The sequence below is a fragment of the Mchenga conophoros genome, linkage group LG11, assembly GCF_057382185.1.
Source record: "Mchenga conophoros isolate Kocher_MC1m ecotype Shallow Benthic linkage group LG11, M_conophoros_male_GT1.1, whole genome shotgun sequence".
Taxonomy (NCBI): Eukaryota; Metazoa; Chordata; class Actinopteri; order Cichliformes; family Cichlidae; genus Mchenga; species Mchenga conophoros.
In genome coordinates this window covers 12,042,876-12,050,808 of record NC_140536.1, presented here as the reverse complement: position 1 = coordinate 12,050,808, position 7,933 = coordinate 12,042,876, and the positions used below count along the sequence as shown (strand labels likewise).

Sequence of the window (7,933 nt, the reverse complement as noted above, 5' to 3'; positions counted from 1 at the left end):
AAATATGCATTCAGGCAAACCTTTGAACTTTCTGCATAATAAAGAGGTAACACTTAGGTACAAGTTGAGGGCCACTCGTGAGACAAATATTCTGCAACCCCGTCGCCTTTTTATGCCTGCCATGTTATTTGTGGCAATGGGTCTGATTTGATTTAAGCTATACGCGATAAGAGGCAGTGCTTTACAGTGAATTTAGGAGAGCTGAGAGGTGCTGTTAGGCATGATGTGAGGCAAAATCAAAGCCTGGAAGCTTCTCCAAACTGCCTGTGAAGCACCTAGTTGAGTGGTTTGTATAAAATGATATTATTACAATGCTAGACCTCACTGAAGCCCACAACAGGACTGGCCTGATTTGTTAATATGTCTTTACCAGACTCTTGCTGAAAAGGCAATTTGTACCTCTGTTGCACAAGATACATATATGATTATGATGGTTAAATTCAGTATAATTAATCACCTTATGATGTTTTAAGCCAGGGAGGTCAAACTTAAGGCCCGGGGGCGAGAACTGGCCTGGCAAAGACTCCAATCCAGCCCACTGGAGAATTTGGAGAATGTGCAGGAGGGCAAACATTTTGTATTTTCATAAATTCTACAGCTAGTCCTCCTGATAAAGACCTCCCTCACTCGTACGTAGTTCATATGACACCAACATAATTAAGTAATAATTATTTTTTGAACAATATTTCCAGAGTTAAATCAATAAAACTGAAAATTTTCTGTAAGTTAAAAAAAAACTTCTGCTTTATAATTATGGGAAAGTCTGCTCAATGAGCTACTGGAAGGGTTTTTACAATTTTACAGATGTAAAGGTTTTTACAGTCTAAAGAGTAATGCTGACAGACAGATTTCTTTCAGCAGCATTTCTTTGTCATGTACAAATCAATGACAACATACTGTTCAAATTCTTTTCCTTATATTGAGATATTACAAGGACTAAATATGAAGTTCAACTTATTTACTCTGAGGAAAAAGGATTTTCACCATTCTGGCCGACTTAAAAACAATGACGCCCATAATGAGAAATGAATTTGACAACCCTGCTTTAAACATTGTTGGTTTTTCCTCGATATCATTTATCAAATCACCACTGTTGGTTCATGATTTGCTGTGCTGTATTATTGTGCGAGATAATAAGATATTTAAAAAAAGAGGTTAACCATGTTAACATTTTCCCTTATATCTTTTGCTTGATGTTCTGTTTGGCTAATGTCTGCAAAATACTTAATGCTTTTGTTTATTCGCTTTATCTAAATGACATCTGTTCCATATTGTCCCACATTTGTATTTCTTAACCTGACATTTCTCATGTATTCGAGGCCTACAGCTGAAAATAATCCAGCTGGAAAACAAAGAAATCTCGACAACTCGTTTTCTAATTTATCTGTAAAGAAGACAAAGAAAACGAAGCATCTATGACTTCTCAGTTTTGCCGCGAGGCTGCTGAGCATGCAGCAGATGCTCCCTCCCCAAATCTCAAACACGCCCACACAAACCGGAAGGCCCGACAATAAGAGACAGCTGTGGTAGTTAGAGGCCAAATCTGCTAATGACCCCCTGTCTTATTCATTAGGGAGCTTCGTCAGGTCTGCATGGCTGGACCGACTGTCGGGCAGTTTACCGCCTGTCGCTGACATCTGAGAGCCACTTGCTGGTACTTACAGGCAGAGGTGTGGACTCGAGTCACATGACTTGGACTCGAGTCAGACTCGAGTCATTAATTTTATGACTTTAGACTTGACTTGAAAAAATGTTCTCAGACTTGTGACTTGACTTGGACTTTTACACCAATGACTTGGGACTTGAATTGGACTTGAACCGGTTTACTTGAAAAGACTTGATATTTTACCCCAAATATAAAATTTAACATGCATATTATATGGAGATTGAAAATGTGACGTCATTCACGGGTAGAACCGCAAAGGATTCTGGGAACTCGTGGCAAGCGGTACTAGCGCACGCAGGCTTTCAATTAAAATCAGTTATACAGCAATAAAAAGAAACACAAAAATGGCAAGAAGCTGTTGTATTATTAACTGCAATAGCCGGTCGCATGACAGCCACGGGAAGCCGACGGGTAAAGAGATCGGTTGTTATCGGATTACGTCGTTGAAGAGAAATTGTTCAGCCATGTTTCCGAAGTAACAAAGAGGCGACGGGTGGCCTGGATTGCAGCCATTCAAAGATCAAATATAACGTCCCAGAACACTCCAGCTCACAGGTTAGTCTGCTCCAAGCATTTACACGAAGGTCAGTCTGCTGTTGTAGTTAATACGTCATTTTTCTTAACATAATTGGTGATATAGGTTACAAGTAAGTCTGGCGCTGAACAGAAATTGTCGCGCTATGCTCCTTTATTTATTGTGCATAAATAGTGAATTGTCCTGACACAATATTGCGTTTCGCTTCTGTTATTATGGTACATTGACAAAAACATATGCTTTTATTCACAGGATAAAACAGGTTTTTTGTATCACTAATTGCCCAGTACGATTACAGCATACAATATTATTGTCACTGCTACATTTCTGTGATGCTACCAGAAATTATTTCCACTACTAATTAATTACCGTTGAGCTCAAAGGTTATATTAATAAACGGTTAATGAATGTGTATTTATGAAGACGATTTGTGAGACTGGTAAACTTATGATACGTACGATGGTCTTTCGTTCTACACGGTGCATTTCAAGGTCCTGTACCCATCCGTCGGTAAACTGTACCTGGGCTTGTTGCAGTGACCGGAAGTTACTAAACTTCATGAGTGTATGCACTCACTCCAAGAACCGTATAATTATAAATATGCATATAAATATGCTAAGATGAGATAGCTGACTTCATCTAACTAGCAAATGTTTTCCAGGCTACGTTGGTGATGCAGTTTTTTTTAATATGTATGATATTTTTGTCATGCGATTTTAAAGCCAGTCCTACAACCGCATCCAAGAATAACATGCAGCTTATCTCAGAACTGTCGGTGAAAATTATTCTTGGAGCTAGGTTTAATTGAGCTGCATTTTAAAGAGGTGCAATTTCACAATTTGTGTATATTTTCTAAGTTCACTATTTTGTATGTGTTGAGAAAAACACAGATTTTAAAATTACATGGTCTAATATTTACATTTAGCATAACTGCAACATTATTTTTTCGTTTGTTTTTTTTTAAAGACTCGAAAGGACTTGAAATTCAAAGTTTCCGACTTGTGACTTGACTCGGACTTTTACACCAGTGACTTGAGACTCGACTCTGACTTGCCTGACATTACTTGAGACTTGACTTGAGACTTGAGGATAAAGACTTGAGACTTACTTGAGACTTGCAAAACAATGACTTGGTCCCACCTCTGCTTACAGGTGCTCGAGTGTATTTTTCCCTTTATTCTTTCTCACTGTTGAGAGTCAAGAAACATTTTCGCGTGTTTGGTGTCTTTTGCCGAACTCTCACTAAAAAGAGAATCGCTTCTTTCATTTAGATGTTTACATTTTTAACCTTTGCAGAACCTCGTCCTTGAATAGCTCCCTCTGCTACGACACTTAGGAAAGCAAATTATGAGAACTACGAGAGCGGCTGAGCAACTGCAACACAAAGACAGCACGAATAGCAAGTCAAACTGCGCCACATCGCACTCACACAGAATTTCAACTCCAAACTCTCTTCATTTGATACAGGAAGGGAAAAGTGCTAGTTGATGCATTATTTCTTGGTGGAGAGAGTTGCATCAGTCCTTCCACTTCTGACTGAAGATGGCTCTTGCCTCATACGATCCCCCTAACCCAAAGTACACATTGCATTGTGGGATATCCTGTTGGTTCATCTCCCTCTGCTGCTTGTCTGCTAGTCGTCTCGGCATCAGCTTTTGTCCATGTTACAGTCTGTTTTGCTCTGGTTCTTTCTGCCCTAAAAGAATGACGGGCCTCTGTAAGGCCTGGCTGTCACGATCCTTCAATAGCAGCCGACTAATTGCTGACCCTAACAGGCCCAATTAGCACTTACAAGCTCGGTACAGGGGCCCATGGGAGCCGTCCGCACAGACACGGGGACGAGACATGGCCACCGCTACAGCGTGTGAAGCACAAAGAGCGGCCACACTGCTGCCGTGTGACTTCTTTCTTTTTCCATCTCTCTTGGCTTTATTACTCCTGCTGCCTCTCTCTCCATCTCTCTCCATCTTCACCCATCCTTTAGTCTCCATCTGCCCAGCTAGGCTCTTTGCTGAGGCCCCCAGAGCCCTCCTCAGAGAGATCCCTTGAAGTGCGGGGAATCAGAGGCAGAAGAGCGCTCTGGGAAAGCTGGCTGAGCGAGAAAAAGGGGGCTCCGGCACTGAAGCTTGTATCACGACCGCAACAAGCGTGTAATCAGCCTTCTTTTAAAGTGGCTTCTCAAAGAGCATGTGGGCTAATGTGCACAACTTAGACTGATATTTCCGATAAAGCCCCACATTTAGTAACTGGCAAATATATCAAGCTTGCTGTTCCCTTTTGAGTGTGAAATGTGATAAAGACATACATCTCCCCACTGATAAGGAAAATGCGGGGAGGAGCTGGAGTGGTTGGCACACAAAAGAGGTCTGTCAAGACATCGGGAGTTTGGTGATTTTACAAGCCATAATTCTCCCACTAAAAAAGAAGGGGAGAGAGAGGGGAGGGGGGCAAAAACTGCAGCGAGGAAGATGATTAACGTGAGCCGGACTGCTCGTCCCTCATCTATTCTGTTATCTTCATTATTTGGAAGGCATTAAAAGAGGCCAGAGATGGCAGCTTGGGGAGAGGGGCTCAGGAGGTGGGGGAAGTTCTATGTGCTGGGATACTAATTACAGTGTCCACTAATAGCGCCTCAAGTAAACCAGGCCAATGCATCTTGCTTGATGAGAACATGCATCAACCAGCTTAATTGAGAGTAAAATGAGGCAGGCGTGCCACAGGACCTATTAATCAACATTGATGAATGAAAGTGTAATTAGATGTGGAAATACAAAAAAAAAAAGGCGGGGGAATGGAAAAGCAATCGGTTAACTTAAACTTAAGGCTACAGTTGTTAACTAACACGCTGCAATATTGTGCACATTAGGCTTTATCTTTCAAACGCTGCTATCCCTGCTATCCAACTTTTCTTTCTCTCTCTCTCTCTACTACGGAAAAATGTATAGGTAAGGGTGTGTTTGCTGAGGCATCACTTTGATTACGCAGATATTGTACTTCCCGTGCATTAATAGCCAGCATTGCTGCACCTGCAATACAGACTGCACCTGCTGCAGAATGCGCACCCCAGCCTAATTAACTTTATACGAAGCAGCTCCATCAACTTGATGCACTTGATGCATTCATCTTCACCATCCTCGAAGCATTATGATCGCTGCTAATACGGCCCGCCCCCTGTTATACCTACCACTTCCAGGGCTAGACTAAGCAGGTGCGACACCTGAATTTTCCCGAACTATCCATAGAAACGCGGCACTCGAGGCGAGCAGCCATCATCGTTTTTTGATTTAACGTGATCATGTCAACACTTTCAAGGGTTACTTGATGTCATGAGACTTGGGATCTGCGCGTGATGTAGCGTGGCATATTCAGCCTTAATCTGTGTTTATTGTTCATCATATTTATCTTATGTTGCAGCGCTTTCGCTCCCTGACATTGACATTCATTGCTGGTCCTGCACAGCCCCATGAGCTATGTGAATAAACACAGCAAACACAACACCCTTGAAATGCCATAATCCCTTTTGTTTTGGTGGAGGCTCTTTTCGCTGTGTATGCAAGTGGGAAAGCCTCTCTGTCTTTACACACACACACACACACACACGTGCATTCACATACAGACATACAAACAAACTCGCAGGCACAAATCAGCATGCACACACACACACATACACACACTTTCCTCTCTCTGCTCACTTTCCCTTTCAAAAGCTCTTATCTATTTATAGACTTTGATATGTAAACCTATGAAATCTTACCTCAGGCGAGACAATCAGGCCTGTTCTTCTTCAATCCTCTGGAATCAAAAGACAGAAAGGGGAACAAAAAAACAGATGAGAAAAGCGAAACACAAAAGAGACACAATGTAAGAAGAGAGCGGCAGAGGCCTGGTTATAGTATAGGGTTGATAATTACAGCCAAAGACAAGGCAGATTAGGACAGCGTTTTCCGCCAAATGTTTCCTGAAGAGGAGACTGACAGTGGAAGCGATGTGTTTTATTTTTGAACCGAACGCTCACGTTGCCTCCTATCTCTTTGCATTACAAGAGCGGGGCGGCGTTGCTCTGCTGGTGGAGGCTGGCGATCTGTCATGGAATGGTGCACCCGATATCTGAGACGCTCTGTAATGAAGTGGACACTGGGGGGAAATAAATGCGGCAGATTTACCAAATTCGGTGAACGGAAAGTCTAACGCAGTGTAGCAGCGCGGGGCATGAGAGGTCAGCTCCATTTTCTCCTGCACCCACTGACATCATCTAAATTGGCCTGGCTGAAATTAGCCTAACCCCCGGAATGACATATCTCTCCGCATAAGCTGTGCGGACGCGACGAGCGCTTGAACGTGAAATCCAAATCAACACATTGTTTTTGCAATGTCAGAAGCAGCCAGGGAACGACCATCACTCTCTGGCTCGGGGATATTTGTTGTCAAAACGGTAGTTCTGCAAACTGTTCGAAATAATCTAATCCCGCAAATCTTGACTCGTTAGGGTCATTATGCAGGCTTGACCTCGTTCTGTAGGGATAGATCTCAGCAGAGCGAAGTATGAGAGCAGGCAGACAGGGCTGTCTGCAGAAACACGTGGAACTTCCTCCGTCAATATGTGTGACGCATGCTGGCTTCAGAGACATGTGGCTGCCTGGTGGAAGTAGCACGACACCCGTTGACTTTAAAGCCCTTTATGCCCCCCGGCACCAAACAAGACAACACATATACAGTCTATTTTAGCAAGAGGGTGGGGGGGCACTTTGCAGGGCTTAAGTGCAATGAACTATTGTTCTGTCCAAGAAGCCCTGCATTATAAAAGGAAATTCCTTATTGGGTAATTATTGAAAACACAAGAGATTAACATAAATAGTTGATACTGCATGTAGAAATTATTATGTATAGCCATGTTTAACACTAATATGCACATAACTATAAAACACAATGCAGTTTAATGCTTTTGACAAAAATCACCATATTTGGTGCAAAGTTACAATGACTCAAAAGTGTACTTCAATACAGATATCACATATATATCACACTATATAGCACATTATATTTTGCTGCTCTTTTATTTCAGTGTTGACTAGCTATGTACTGTGCACTGTACACTGTACTTCTAAAATGCCTGCTGTAAAGTGAAAACAGCAACCAATCGCGACTTTAAAGCACAGAGTCTGTACTAATGTGTCAACAATGCTCATAAAAAGAAAAATCATGCAAAATAAGTGCTCTAATTTTTGTGCTCCAAGTGTGTAACATTAAGCTAATACTATAGATTAAGTAAATGGCTTTAATTATTACGTTATTACTTGAGAATTATGTGCAGGATAAAAATGTAACCTTGCTGTAAATCAGCCCTCAGCAGTGAAAGTAACACAAAAAACTTAATTTCTTAAAATCATAATCCAGCATACCGTCTAATAATATGTCATCTCTTCAGAGACTGTCACGATCAGCGTTTTGAGTTTTAGTTTAAGTCCTTTAGGTTTTCTAAGTTCATTCTATCATGCCTAGGTTGTCATTATAGTTCTTTGTTTGTTAGTTTCCCTTTGTGTTTTCTACCCCTGTATTAAGTCTCCCCTGTCCTATGTGTTTCATGTCTGCACGTCATTTGTTGTCAAGTTCATGTTGTCATGTCTGTCTCATTATGTTTCCTGGTTTATTTTGAAGAGGTCATGTGTTCCTGTGTTCATTGTGTTTAGTTTTACTCTTCTACTGTGATGTCATTATGTTCATTTGTGTCAGCT

The 7,933-nt window shown here is 41.6% G+C and overlaps 1 long non-coding RNA gene across 1 annotated transcript in view; it reads left to right on the top strand.

The window, feature by feature from the left end:
• The first annotated feature begins 1,676 nt into the window (after nucleotides 1-1,676).
• The window catches only part of LOC146563677 (uncharacterized), a 29,287-nt gene continuing 23,030 nt past the window's right edge, over nucleotides 1,677-7,933 (top strand). Inside the window, exon 1 of the long non-coding RNA XR_014894344.1 lies at nucleotides 1,677-2,221. This is a non-coding gene — a long non-coding RNA (uncharacterized LOC146563677). The remainder of the gene's footprint in view (nucleotides 2,222-7,933) is intronic.